Raw genomic sequence first — 15,981 nt, 5'->3', positions numbered from 1 at the left:
GTTTCACGCCTGCCCTTGGAGGGGTAGTTAATTCTTGACCCTTGGAATAAATTCTCATTTAGTTCGGAATCGTCAATGTGGTCCTTTTCTCCGTATCGCAGTCTCCCCTTCCCCTTCCAGCAGAAGAGGGAGTAAGGGAAGAGCCTGAAGGCTCCGCGGCGTGGAGAACCGGTCTTGTGCGCGCTGACCGGCGAGCCTATCATGCGGCCAGCTAAGGAGCGAGTCAGACAGGGTGGGATGGCTGGCTTGCGCGAACGGCCCGGTACAGCTTCAGTAAGTCGAGATTGGCTGTAGTGTTGACTGTGAACGTGACAGTTTTCTTCGAGCTCTCGACGTGATAGGTTCAGTATTGTTCATTGCTATCGTCAGCTTTAAGCAATACGACGATATTTTAGTTGTCAAACTAAACTAGTGATTTTAACAGGAAGATACATCTGGACTTTCAGCTAAGATTTAACATTTGTTGCGTATGACATCAAGTTATAAGTTCTGTTGACGATTTGTGTTACAATTATCTGTTTGTGTTCTTCTGAATATAAGTGTGACAGTTCCTGCAGTTACCCTGGATGGTCTTGTCGAGAAGTACTTGCACTGTTCATCGTCTGCCAAAAAGGCATATTCGTCCCAGCCAAACACAGTTCCCGGCATCGAGTTGCCCGAAGCAGCAGCAGTCGCGAGAGGAACGTAAGTTTCTTTGTGGATTTCTCTGTGTGTGTGTGGTTTGGGTTTAGTGTAAAAGGCTATTGATCCACTGAGCTGGTCTTGCGCATAACCGCTGTTCTTACAACGCGCTTCTTCATACTCTTCTTGGTCTGTCCAAGGAACTATGCCTGGGATCGCGAGGCCAGACTTTTGCTAACTGAATGAGCAAGTTCCCGCCGACCACGCCATGCCCCTCGCAGCTGTGTGCTTTACTGTTTTCTTTGACCACTGTGCTCTCCTTGCTTCCTTGTTCTTGAGAAATACTGTTTCTCGCAATGTTTTGCTGTAGGAGTTGTCAGTGATACGGTTCTTCCCCTGAGTTAATCTCCCTTCTTAACCCTGTTAGAATTTAAAGTGATTTTCATTCATTCTCTGCCTCACCGGGGGGTTAATATGGATGCAAACATGTGGTGGACATAGCGAGGGCGCGCCGAGTTTTTTCCTTGCGGGATCTTTGTTCCGCTTCCTTTCTGTTGCTCTGTCATCACTGTCAGGGGAAGAATAACAGAAGTATCTCTCGGTACTGGTGTAGGTGTCAGTATCATCCCTACCGTAGCAAGTACGTGTGTTGTTTGGCACGTAGTTTGTTTCAAATTTTGAGTTGTCGAGACAAGTAAGTACATTTATATACATTCCTCAGGGATATCGTATCCTTGTGCTACACTAAATCATAATATAGGTTTTCAACTCCTACTAATTACTTTTGTAGTTTTCGGACACGCGGAATTTTGTCCCGCAAGAGTTCTTAAAGGAATAGCATGGGATTGAGCTAGGATCGAATCCTCCAGCTTGGCTCAGAAAGCCACAGCTCTACCATCTGAAACCACTCTGCATTGCAAGTGTGATTCCTGTGTCATTCCGTTTATGATGATAACCAGTTTTCATAGCTGGCAGGGTTGCCAGAAACTTAAGTTCAATACAAATTTCTGAAGTGTTCTCAATATGGTCCTTCCCTAGAAATTTCCCATTACTCAATCCATTCAGACTCATGGTTGGAATTATAAATGATGTACACGCATCTTTATGAATTACAGACCATGATAATTACATAAATCTTATGTTTTCTTGCTGTCAGCTATTTTCAGGTACACTCCATACCAGGTGAGCTGTATGTATATACCTGAAAAGTTTCGTACCAAACCCCTGCATAGTTATTATTACTAACTATACGATAGCTCTGACACAGTTATTAATGGGACCAGCTGCTTGGAGAACTTGGTTAGACTCTTGCTCTCTCTGCGAGATCGGCTGCGTAGAGAACTTGGTTAGACTTGCTCTCTGTGCTCAAGTTTACGAGATCAGTTCTCGATACATTAATTTTATCTTTGAGAGAGTTTACATGCGTGAATATTTTCTTAGTAACATTTCAACACCTTAGCTTTTATCAAAATCTTGGCAATCTACGTTAATCACACAATATATTCATTTGTTATATTTTAGATTTTGCAGTTTCAGTGAGTTAAACTTAGCAGTCAATAATGAACACTATCTTACAAACTCTACAGCCATTCTGATTTCTCGCTCACACGAGGAGCAAAAAACCAAAGAATGGATATTCCTCATAATTTACAAACAGCTAGCCAAAAGGTATATACTATCTTCAGGCAAAGCTCAATGTTTACATTCTTTCTTGAACCATCGATGCTAATCTTAACAGCGTGTTTACTACGCTCGCCATTAAAAGACGGTATATTGCGTTGTTCTCACGACCTCCGGATGTCAGCCACTCATTTACTCTCTGTGATTATAAATAAATCTACCCACTTTCGAAACAACACGCGCGAATTCCATGCGCATAATTAAACTCTGTTATAATTACTACTCCAAGACATAACAAGTCCACAGTACAACTCGGGAAGAAAGTACTGGGAGAAAATACCGGACTACTCAATATTCTTTGGTCAAATATTTAAAATAAGATGACGCAGCACTACGTTAATATAACATACGAAATCGCTGAGTAAATACAGCAGGTAAATGGTTTTATTACATTAGATTGAAAGGATTCTACGATAACATGCGTTAAGAGATGGCTTTAGAAGTACTTGTATGTGTAGTACCAGTGGTTCAGCGCAATTCCGTGATTATCCTATTCTCTTCCGCTACGTATAGTCGCAGTATCGGCGTAGGGTTCTGTTGGTTCTTTGAGCGAGTCGGGAATCGAACCGAGGGCCGCCAGATCAGTATTTTATTATAATAGTAATAATGTTATTTGCTTTACGTCCCACTAACTACTTTTACGATTGTCGGAGACGCCGAGGTGCCGGAATTTAGTCCCGCAGGAGTTCCTTTACGCGCAAGTAAATCTACAGACACGAGGCTGATGAATTTGAGCACCTTCAAATACCACCAGACTGAGCCAGGATCGAACCTGGCAAGTTGAGTTCAGAGGGCCAGCGCCTCAACCGTCTGAGCCACTCAGCCCGGCTATTTTAGTATTGTAACGACCAAAGCCCGAATTTTGATGGCCTAATAAATGCCAAAAACAGGTCTATACCTTGATTAAACGTATCCTCAAAATCGACCCTAAAATTATGAATGAAAAATGTTGCTCCAGATATTGAACACGTTGTCCACATCGCCTTTAATTCGTAATCGAATGAATACAGTTTATCTCGCTAGATGTTAATAATAACACAGAGGCTTACTGAATTATTTGGCAACATAATATCACTCGTTTTCCTTTTTTTGCAGTTATACTTATATAAGTAAAATAACTGACCATCCGAGTGTCGTCATTATTCGGACATCATACAGGAATTTTTCTATTCGCTAATCTAGACGTGTTTTCTGCGAGAATCTGCATTTGTATAGATTTCAGTATCTAACTCTTCCTCGTTGCAGTAGACGATGGTGTTAATAAACATGTTCTCGAGTGCAAAAGTACGTTCAATGATACTTGAATGTGTTGATTACTCAACATAATACATAAAAATAACTATACTAGGACCTATGAAAGTTGGAGTCTGATAATTGAGCGGCGTGGTGCAGTACGTTGCCATAGTTACCTCTCCTGAGGTATATCATCATTTAATACAGGCTGAGTGTTTACTGAAATTTGAAGGCCTAAAGGAATTCAGTGAACGTTGACCCGTTCGTAAGCTCGTGCTAATAACTTAAGCATTTAGAACTACAGCTCACTGCTGGTAAATATGAAATATCATAATTAATAACAAAATCATCATCTGTTGATTTACATCAACAAATGCACAACACAAAAAACTGCAGTCGGGGCGGGGCATGTCTTACATCCGTCGTCCAGTCATTTTTTTTACAACTTGCTTTACGTCGCACCGACTCAGACAGGTCTTATGGCAACGATGGGATAGGGAAGGCATAGGAGTGGGAAGGAACCTGCCGTGGCCTTAATTAAGGTACAGCCCCAGCATTTGCCTGGTGTGGAAATGGGAAACCACGGAAAACAATCTTTAGGGCTGCCGACAGTGGGGCTCGAACCCACTATCTCCCGGGTGCCAGCTCACAGCTGCGCGCCTCTAAGCGCACGGCCAAATCGCCCGGTCGTCCAGTCATAAGGAAGTTATTTATTATGCCTTTGTAGGTGGCGAAGTTAGGGCTCTGTTATGTTATTATACATAATACAACACTACACACATCGGCATTTAAATTACCTAACACTGATTGTTAACAGTGCACTTCAAATATAAAAGTAGGAAAATTGTAAACCACCCACTGATCAACCAACAAATTGGATATTCGGGAAACAAACACGTAAAGCAATAAAACTAACACAGTACCATATGAATGATATCACAAAAGCGACCGAGAGCAAGTCAAGCCACGTGGTGATACAGTCCTTAAAATGTGGCATCGTTGCGATCGTTGCCATGGAAACGGATCATTTTTTGAACTGCGTTAGTCAAGTTTTTCTTGCTGTTAGTGCTGAACGTCAGACTCCCAACTCGTGTGGGCTCTGGTATGTAACTACGCAAAATAAGGAATAACGACTTAAAAATAAGAAACGAATACATTGAATAGCAGAATTTGACAAAATAATGTCGCATGTCATCAAGATCAGGGTCATGATACTGGCTAGAAATGGTAGACAGATGATGAGCGCCTACTTGTCTACTCTATGCCGTCGGTCTTCATTGAAGTGAATGGGATTCTTGATGACAAGTGGCTTCTGAGGTCAACGACTCCTAATAATATGGACTATACCGTTATTGTCCAATATGATAAACTATCTGTATTTCTTGTGATATGTGATTCAAAGTACCGAGTGGCTTTCGCTGAGTTTCAGACAGCCTTGAACATTGATGGTATCCGGTTTTGTAGATTTTAATTTCGAGGCTCATCACTGACAGCAATCATCTTCAGGAGGTTAAAATTAAACTTTCCATACTTAGCCCACTCGAGCCTATATTATGAGCTACTAGATTTGCTTTCAGGCTGAGCGCCATTTCGAGCTCACTATGTAGTGTGACTGACATTAGGCCTACGTTCACAAAAAAAATGGTGTCGAATTTCTCTTTGGGAAAATCAAATGATCATGAATTTGTCTTTCAATAAATAAAACTGAACTTGATAAAGATTAATTTATTTGTATCTAACACATTGTTTTCGAGAGACATCTGTACGGAATTTGCAGTCATCAAGTGTAGGTTTCAGGTATCGAAAGCGGGAAACTGACTTAAGGCGTGTGAAACTTTCACGAATTAAATAATCAGTTCTCTAATGATGAGATGAGGCCTCTTTGATAAAAGAGCCTTCTATATGTCAGCCCTGGCCATCTATCAGTACTTCACATCACAGCCTGTAAGTTTGAATCGATCATCAGTACTCTAACGCCCCTATTTGATAATATTATCAGGAATATAAAACCCTTCAAAAACACACAAACTTGTATTAATCTGTTCAATATCATAGTAAGACCAAAAATAGAATATGCCAGCATTGTAGTTTAGATATAAGTACCGCCATGTTAATTGTAGTTTGCATGATGTAGTTGCCACTGTAATTGGGACAGTAGGTCCTATAGTGTGCAGTAAATAAATAAATAAATATGTCTCAGTCACGGTCGTCCATCAATACTTAGGAAGGCCTTTAGTAAAAGAAAGGCGCTCACTTCGAACATTGAATTAGAAAGATGTTTTCCAAGACCTTCGCCTGGAGCGTGATATTGTATGGTCGTGAAGGTACCTCAGAGAGAATAGAATCTTTCGAATAGTGTTACAGAGAATGCTAAATATGAGGTTGGGGAGAACGATTTCGCGAAATTTGACCGGAAAAAGAGGTACAACGATAGGAAACCTCTTTGGACACGCAGTACTTGTTCATCAGTTAGGCTTTTTGAGCAAAGTGTAGGTGGTAAGAACGGTAGGGGTAGACCATGACATGAATATGAGTAGATATAGTAATTACGTAGAAATTAAAAGTTGGCTGGGATACGGGTGGCATGGCGCACTGCATCAGACTAGTCGGACTGAGGACCCAAATAACAATACTGAGAATGGAAAAAGTGATACTCTTGTATAACAGACAATTTTCTTTGGCTTTATTTTCAGGACTTAAGATGATCACCAAAGAGCATTCTTTATTTTCACCCTCTCTTGTTAAATACAAAAATGTCACAACAATGCAGGTAACTGCTTTGACCAGAAAATAAGGATAACTTATGATACATTTTAATCTCAAAATTGCAGCCTATTTTATAAAAAATTGAAGTTATGTGGTACTAGCATACTAGCGAATACAGTATAAAACAATAATTTGGCTGAATCTTGTTTTCATTCAAGGTTGTATAATGTTTTATGAAGTTTTGACTGCCTCGTTTTTCGCACCCTATAAATTAAGGCTTTCTTTTTCCCCTTATGGGCCAATATAATGACTATAGAGACGAACGTTGGGTGACGCCGTCTATATGCAAAGCCTGACTGTGTTTCTGCCACTCAGTGTTTGTATCAGGAAGTGTGCTATTTGCTCACATTTTCTTTTCATTTCAGCCGTTTTCCATCATCATCATCATCATCATCATCTGTTTACCCTCCAGATTCGGTTTTTCCCTCGGACTTAGTGAGGGATCCCACCTCTACCGCCTCAAGGGCAGTGTCCTGGAGCTTCAGACCCTTGGTCGGGGGATACAACTGGGGAGTATGACCAGTACCTCGCCCAGGCGGCCTCACCTGCTATGCTGAACAGGGGCCTTGTGGAGGGATGAGAAGATTGGATGGGACAGGCAAGGAAGAGGGAAGGAAGCGGCCGTGGCCTTAAGTTAGGTACCATCCCGGCATTCGCCTGGAGGAGAAGTGGGAAACCACGGAAAACCACTTCCAGGATGGCTGAGGTGGGAATCGAACCCACCTCTACTCAGTTGACCTCCCGAGGCTGAATGGACCCCGTTCCAGCCCTCGTACCACTTTTTTTTCAAATTTCGTGGCAGAGCCGGGAATCGAACCCGGGCCTCCGGGGGTGGCAGCTAATCACGCTAAGAAACGAATACATTGAATAGCAGAATTTGACAAAATAATGTCGCATGTCATCAAGATCAGGGTCATGATACTACACCACAGAGGCGGACCCAGCCGTTTTTGCTGTGTAATTTGATTTGTTTGAATTTTTCCCCCCGTCTTGGTAATCGTGGTTTTTCATTTCTCCTAATTTTCCACGTTCATTTCCGCGACTTTGACTATAATTTTGACATTCCTGCTGCTGCACTCTAAGCAGCTGGTTGTGAGAGGAAATGTTTGTCCCAGATGGCGAGCAACATCACCACCACTGAGGTCATAAACATGAATGAACCGCCTGCGCTCGCCTTATTCGCATGTAGACTAGGCGAGGCATATTCTGTACTTGCGTAATCCTCGCTACGGGAAGGTAAACGTTAACTTGTGATTCAAGACGTAGTTATATTCTTTTCTCCGACAGGGGTCACATGACTAACCGGAAAGAACAAACTGTTTCTTGTGTTCCTTGGCCCCCACTGGCTGTTATCGGCCCGTAGAGATAAATACATGTGGCTTAAAAATGCACGAGATGATGTTTCTCGTTAGTACATGCGTCCTTTACACAACTACTGTACATCTGCACCTTTTGTCTACCTATACTGACTGCCATTCAAAGGGAAAAGCGATACTGAATTTTATCACAAATTCGTGATCTGAAATTACTATAGCTTTCAGTTTTCTTAATAGTTCGATTTGATATAGAAAGAAGTTGGTTTTGTATTTTAATTTCATGACTATTTTCCAAAAATTTCTTGACTAGTTTATTCATTTTCCCCACAAAAAAGCGTGCACTTCTGTGTTGTTAGAGCAAGTGTAAATATCAGCATTCGCTACATAATAATACTAATAATAATAATAAAAAGGGTAGATTAACGTTCCTCTAACTACTTTAACGTTGTCTGGCAACTCCGGGTTGCTGGAATTTCATTCGGCAGGAAGAACGTACACAAAAGTGAATAAAACACGTTACAATTCTTGGAGAAATTGGGAATCCAAACTGGGACCACACAACCCCTTCATCACGTCGACGGCCAAAATTACCTAACTTAAACACTTTCTGTGTTTAAAATATATATTATGTATGCTTATAGATACAAAACATGTGGAATAAATCTTTAGCCTATGTACCCGGTGTATGCGTAAGTCTTTTCCGGTTTCACTAAGAGATGGCACCAGCGAACAGTACGTGGCGTACCGTATGAATTTAATACATACGTCAGTTTGTTCGTCTGACATTCACCTACCAACACACACAAGTTAAGTCCACCAAACCCTAGCGTCTGTGTTGTATCGTTCAGTGATGATGCCGACACGTCTGTGCCTGAAAAAGAACATTTGTGGCACGCATTGCTTTTCTTATGTAATCAAAAGAAAAAGGCTGTGCAAAGTCTTCGTTTGCTGTTAGAAGCATATGGTGAACACGCTCCATCGATTAGAACACATAAGACATGGTTTCGACAATTTAAACGTGGTGATTTCAATGTGAAAGGCAGTGCGCGCTCTGGTAGATCACACAAGTGCTAAGACGAGCAAATTGCAAGCAGAGTCCGGCGAAACCGTTAATGCACATCGCCATCGCCAACAAACGATTAATTTAAATCACGCATTGATCAAAAAACGATCGAAATGGGGCAGAAGATATGGCAAAGTGATTTTGTTACACGACAGTGCGCCATCTCAACACAGGAAAACCAGCGAAGAACACCTTGAAATCGCTTGGATGGGACATCCTTTAACACCCGCCGTACAACCCCGACCTGGCGCCATCATCACCTCTTCGCATCAATGGGGTACGCGCTCGCAGAGCAGTACTTCAGCAATTTCGAGGAAGTTGGAAAATGGCTCGACGAATGGTTTTCCGCAAAAGACAAGCAGTTTTTCTGGAATGGTATTCATAACTTACCTGAAAGATGGACTATGTGTGTAGAATACAATGGCCAATATTTTGAATAAACAAAAAATGAATTTCCCTTAAAAATTACGTGTTTTCTTTACCACCGACAAAAAACTTATGCATACACCTGGTATGTGCTTATAGTAATTGGCGAAGATCTTTGTTTTTTCGAGGCATGTAACAACCACAAGAACCACGCTTGTACCCGATACTACGCTGAGAAATAATAAAGGCAGCCCTTGAGCCTCATACACCGTGTCTGAACGTAACTTGTAGTTAATAATGTTCATGGTTTGACGTCCCATTAGTTATTTTTACTGTTGAGATATCGAAGTGTCATATTGTCCCCCAGGATTTCTTTTACTGCCCAGTAAATCTACCGACACGCGGTTGGCGTATTACATCACCTTCAGATACTATCGACCTGAGCCGACATCGAACCCACCAGCTGGGACTTTGAAAGCCACCTCTTTTCTTAACATGTTTCCTGTCAAACAGTAAGTTGGAGAAATACATATTGAAGAGTAAAATATATTTTATCATGAAACTCCATAGCTTGGAACAAGTCATACAAAGTTTGCCGCTGATTTTTCAGCCAGCTTTTATGTCAGAAAGCAGGTAGGGTTGAGAGACATTGTTCTTAAACGAATAAAGGAATTTTTTTACCAACCAACTGACACGTCTTAGTATTTGTAATTCCTTATCCGTAATACACTTGAATTTAAAAAAAATGGGTGGATGTTCATTAATGCTTTTTATTTTTTAGTGCAGAGTATTGTTAGTATAATGTTGACTCTCCTCCTCATATTCAGACAACATAGTGCACTACCAACCACCACAGAAACATCCAATAATGATTACATCTCTCCATATTGGGTTGGCGTCAGGAAGGGCATCCGGCCGTAAGACAGGGCCAAATCCACATGTACGACGCAGTTCGCACCCGAGACCCCACAGGTGTGGGAAAAAGTGGTTGCAAAATAAGATGGTTAATATAATGTTGAGAATCTCTTTTTCTTGAATGTTTGGAGAACATGAACATGATTAGACAAAACCAATATGCTGAAAAAACCGTGAAACCACAAAGCAAACAGCTCTTTTAACAAATTAATTTGCGAATTTTCGCTTTCTAAGAGTCTTCACTCGACTGCCGATTAATGTACCTACGATATGTTAATCGTATCTTGTCCACGAAGTTGCGACGTAACATCGATTATTCCAACGATGTAGCTATAACAAATTAGGCCTATGTTGTGCCAAATCAAAACTGCTGAACGTTAATTTTTACGAAATTCGTCATCATAAAGGAGGAAAATTAAGGGAATATGGGTATTTAGTTGAGAAGCGGGAAATTATGTACAAATCATATAAATATATGTAAATCCCGCCAAAGTCAAAATCTGGCAACCGTAGAAGTAGGTAGACTATATGACAAGCACATTAACAGTATATAGGATGAATTTGCAAGTTTTGTTCGAAGTGGTTAACTAACATATCTTCACCCTATTCTGAAGACGCTTTTGCCCTTCGTGGACGTGATTTTGTGAGAACTCCAATCCTGGTCAGTCTGTGTTAGCTGTTCGATATGATGTCACATAAAAAAAAAACCATGGTGCAACAGCTCCGAAGGGCCTACCAAGTAACTGCTGCTCAGCCCAAATACCTGTAGATTACGAGGTGTCTTGTGGTCGGTACGATGAATCCTGTCGGCCGTTATTCTTGGCTTTCTAGACCGGGGCCGCTATCCACCGGCAATAGCTCCTCATTTGTAAATGCATAGGCTGAGTGGGCCTTCAACCAGTTCTCAGAGATCTTCCGGGAATCGAACCCGGTACTTCAGAGTAAGAGTCAGGCGCATTACCCCTACATCACGGTGCTGACTGAGTCGCATTCCGGTGGTTCGAATTCCATATTAAATCTGTAGATCTAGTGTTTTCACCAAGTTTACAGTCATCAAATACTGCAAGATTGTTTTGCTATCTTTTTTATTATTTTTCCCCTAATACAAAATGTTACGATACCTAAGTCACCAATCCGAGGTTAAAATACTGTTACCCACACTTATATAGATACACTGAACAAGTACGGTGCGCTTTTTTGGGCCTGTAGTTGCTAGCGGAGACCGTGGTTTCGAACCTCACTATCGACAGCTTTGAAGATGGTTTTCCATGAGCTGTACCTTAATGAAGTGCACTGTCACTTCTTTCCCAGTCCTAGTCTTTTTCTATCCCGTCGTCGCGAAATATCTGAAATGGTGCGACATTATACGAGTAGAAATACAAAGAATTTCCGTCAACACCACATCATCACTAGTTACAGCACAGCTTCTGCAGACAGTTCTCCCCAGGGCTGATGACCGTATGAATTCCCACACCTGAATTCCAAACTACAGTGCCAGGATGAGTTGTAACAGTTACATTCTCGGCATTTGCAGTATTAGGTACCTACTACATTGGTAAATCCAAAAGGTCAAGGTTATTAATCACTGCTGCATTGAGCGCACCTGGACTCTTGATCGGATGGCCTGGGACCTGTGCCCGGATATTGTTTTGATGAACAAGGTCAGCTCACTTGCCGTGACGTTTCCTCGGCGTGTGATAATGATTGTGCAATTACATTCTGGATCAGAGACCTGTCGGGCTAGTTCTCATAGCCAGGTGCGCGCTCCAGATGGGGGCAGATTTCTCCAGCTGATTGTCCTGTCCCGATCCCTGGGGCATTGGCGTGATGTGAAGTCTCTCTCGTTGCCTTTTATTTTGCTAGTCTTCTTCACTGTTTTGCATGTTATTTTTCCGTGACCGACCCAGATTGGAGAACGGTATCATGCCAGATTGGTAATTTGTGGTTGGGATTCTCAGGGAAGACAGCTTGGAGCTGTTAGGTCCGTTGTTTTTGATGAAACTGGTGTAATGATGTAGAGCTACTGTACGCCCCCGGGTTGATTGACGTGGAAATATTCGCTACTATTGCGTGATACCGCTTAATTTTGTGAAATGTATGACTGTTAGAGAATTAAAGAGAGAAGCTATAACAGTCAAATAGGAAAGGTTTCTCGTTGTAATTTGTTTCACGAGTCTTATGTTTTCAGCTCGCAGGCTGATTGGATCCTCAAATGGCACCACCAGATTAGGTTATACGAGTTTGCTGAAAAACAGGCAAACACGATAGCGTTCCTCAGTGAAGCATAAGAGGCATGATGAGGAATGGGGTAGTTTGCCATTACTTCATGCAGCTCACCTAAGTAGCTCAACTAAGTAGAGCCTTTCATAACACCGTGATGCATTAGCAGTACTCAGAATGCCATTAATTACCAGGGCTGGGGTGTATATGCACTAAAGATCTTCAATATATATATATTACAAGTTGCTTTATGTCGCACCGACACAGATAGGTCTTAATGCCACGATGGGATAGAAAAGGGCTAGGAGTGGAAAGGAAGCGGCCGTGTTCTAAATTAAGGTACAGCTTCAGCATTTTCCTGGTGAGAAAATGGGAAACCACAGAAAATCATCTTCAGGGCTGCCGAAAGAGGGGTTCGAACCCACCATCTCCCGAATACAAGCTCACAGTTGCGCACTCCTAACCGTACGACCAACTCGCTCGGTTATGTTAAAAATATATACATGTACAAGGTGGTAGCTACGTAACCGAACCGCTCGGGAAATGATAATGAAAATACGTGATTTAAATTGTCTTCTGTGCTGTACTTTTTCCCTTCCACAGGTGTCGGCCTAGATCTTCTTGCAACTCTGATAAATATCCCCATTTGGAATGTACTGTGGTAGAGTCGTGCCTACTCAATATTCGGGGTATCTAGTGCGATCTATCAATAGGTTAAATTTTATTATTGTAAATTACGAGTGTTCAGCCTCCTCCAGTCTCCACAGTAGCGCTGGTTATCAGACAGTTTGTACCCACAATAGTAACGTGACCGATGACTCAAGTCGTTCCCAACTCCAAAAATAATCCGTATGGATATGAGTAATTGTTACACGAAGAGCTTTCTGATAAGATAGAATGATGTCTGTTTCGGATTTTGTCCCGTATGTACGTTAGCTCGAGGATGGTATTGCATGACAAGTAGTATACCATATACTGAAATTTAAAGAAAAATTGACAGTTTCATTCATCTTTGGATACAGTTGGTTCTCAACCACCAGGCCACGATGTATTCTATATTTTTCTTACTTTTCTAATAATTTTTACGAATACATTTTGTAAAGAAATATTCTCAGCAATTTTTTTTTCTGATTATGTTTAGAATTGAGAGATTTATACATTTTCAGATATAAAATTCCATGCATTGCACATACAAATATTTGTCTATGTAACTTTTATGTGAGGAGTGTTTCGCGGACAAGTTGACATCCTTCAACTGCTCTTCTTACTACTACCGTACCGACTTCTGTGGTGAAGTACGGTGCTAACATTTTGGTGGTCAGAAAGGGATAATATATAATGAAAATCATTATAAGTTAATAAATGATGCTGGTTTAAAGAAACTACAACGTGCTAGAGAACTGTACTCATCCGATTATTGATAAATAATGGTTTGACAACATGTCGCATCGTATTGATGACATTCGTTTTAAGATAACGTAGTAGGGCCTACGTCATTATGAATACTTTTGCAGATTAGGTGTATGAACATCAAATGAATTGGACACGTGTTTACAATTTTAGACCGGGCCCTCGTCTTACAGAAGGATTTACCACGCCTTGTCTCTCGAAGGTTGAGAACTGCCATTGTAAAAGACGCCGATGTTCGCGAAGTCACTCCTTCGCTCTGCTGAGACCGAGTGATTGCGCACTATGACTGGTCGAGCAGTCTACTGGAGACTATAACACATGGGTAGTTAACCCAATAAACTGGGAGGTCGGACGCGTTATATTTTTTCGAGAACATTCTGAGAACTGACTTAATTTTGTTAACATTTGCTTTAACACTTGTAAACAAGGCACTTAATACCATCATGCAATGTGCTTCCTTCCACCAAGAGTGACAGAGAGAAATGCAGTTTTGAAATGAACTATTTCATACAAATGGATCAGGAAATAAATGAGCATGCATTTGCGTAGACATGTTCTTCTTTCTCTTGAACGCATTCTTTCTTTGTGATTGATTGTTATAGCATTACATCAAATATCCTTTCGTTGTTGACGTTTAGGAGTTAGACACCTGGTCGGTACGATCCTCGTGTATATTTATTCATTGTCTCATAACCTGTGTTACTGTGACTGCTATATCCTGTGTAGTTACATTTATCATCATCTGAAAATATTTATTTATTTATTTATTTATTTATTTATTTATTTATTTATTTATTATATATGGGTTTTAGTGTCGTTGCGTCCGAGGATATGTTCGGCTCGCCTGATGCATGTATTTTTATTTGACATCCGTGGGCGACTGGCGCGTCTGGATGAGGGATTATGATAATAATGAGGTAGGGAGAGGCTGAAACCCGGTGTCGGCGCATAACCTACTCCTGTCGAATAACACCAAAGGGACTGCTCAGAGCTTTATGTCGCCATCCGACGGACGAATCACCATCAACAGCGTCATATTCCCTCACTTCATATGAACACTGCGGAGAGGTTTGGAAATTAATCCAGGGTTTTGGCACGCAATCTGGTGATTGGAAATTGTATATCACCACTTCTACCCTGCCGACCAACATTCTGACGGCGAAAATGTTTCGGCCAATAGGACTCGAACGGCTAACTACGGTGTCGGATTATTTAGACTTGACGCTGTAACGATCATGGCCACCGGGCAGGCATCTGGAAATGTGATTTTTACTTCTTTCGGAGACTCTTAATTGCCGGAATTGACTGATGGACTGATGGCCGCATGAGCTTTTTACGTGCCGGTAAATCTACCCTTCACCTTGATGTAGGCCTACCACCGGATAGAGCTGGGATCGAACGTACGACCCAAAAGGCCAGCACTTCTTAAATTTAACTGTAAAAGAGGGCCTTGAACCCGAACTTGGCCATAAATATATGCATTATTCAGTATATGTATCTATCTAAGTTCTTACGTCTGAATCACCCACTCCGGCTGGAAAGGCTGACAGTCACGACATACAGTTAGCCCCAGACAGGTTGTGATTTCTGTTAATTCAATTTGTGTTCCCCCAACATTTGTGATAATCAGTCTTCCCTGTTTCGGCGTGTGTATGGACTGATGTCCTCTGCCATTGCCATCATTTGGACCGAAGATTGTGATATGTGTCCCTGAACTAAAATAAGATACTATCCCCGTACGAAGTACGTAGTTCATCTGTATCCCCGTTATTGCTGAGGTTACGAATAATAAGAAGCCTTTACCTTCTACTCCAAGGAACTTCGACCTGTACGGAGATGACTTAGCAAGTTTTGGGTGTGCTGCACACTGTCGACCGGTGATGCAGATATTTGTCCCATATCTGATCTAGGGATCATATATTTATGATTCCAGGAAAACTAGCCAATGTTTATTAGGTAATGTCTCCGTTTCATGGTGCGAGAAATTGATATAGTGAGATAGTCATGAGATAGGGCAATGCCTCTTAACATATGTTTGTGTTACGTGGTGCATAGAGTTAGAATTTCAAAAGTACTTCTGGCTAGGATCTTGGTTGTTTCTCAAGCATGTTTCACGAAGAGAAATCTCGTCCAGGTTTTATCTCATACGCTGGGCGTGGCGTCACGAGAACTCAGCACGACTAGTGGTGTTATCTCCAGGTGTTGGCCATTGCATTCTTCACGGTTCACTTGAATCAAGTTCGTAGCGTAGGAAGACGCTGTTTCAGCAATCAGTATCGGTATGGCGGTTTTCAGAAACGGATTTCAATCTCGGTTGAATGCCAAGATACTGTTGAGAATCGTAATATGAAATGCATCTCTTGCGAAGGATACATTTACGGTCAACATTAC

At 41.4% G+C, this 15,981-nt stretch overlaps 1 protein-coding gene across 1 annotated transcript in view; it reads left to right on the top strand.

Moving 5' to 3' along the window:
• The first annotated feature begins 314 nt into the window (after positions 1 to 314).
• The window catches only part of LOC136857177 (repulsive guidance molecule B), a 206,273-nt gene continuing 190,606 nt past the window's right edge, over positions 315 to 15,981 (top strand). The window contains exon 1 of the mRNA XM_067135618.2: positions 315 to 684. The gene's annotated coding sequence lies outside the window, so the exon portion shown is untranslated. The remainder of the gene's footprint in view (positions 685 to 15,981) is intronic.

This window comes from Anabrus simplex, chromosome 1 (genome assembly GCF_040414725.1).
Source record: "Anabrus simplex isolate iqAnaSimp1 chromosome 1, ASM4041472v1, whole genome shotgun sequence".
In the NCBI taxonomy this organism is placed as follows: domain Eukaryota; kingdom Metazoa; phylum Arthropoda; class Insecta; order Orthoptera; family Tettigoniidae; genus Anabrus; species Anabrus simplex.
This window is presented reverse-complemented; position numbering and strand designations above follow the sequence as displayed.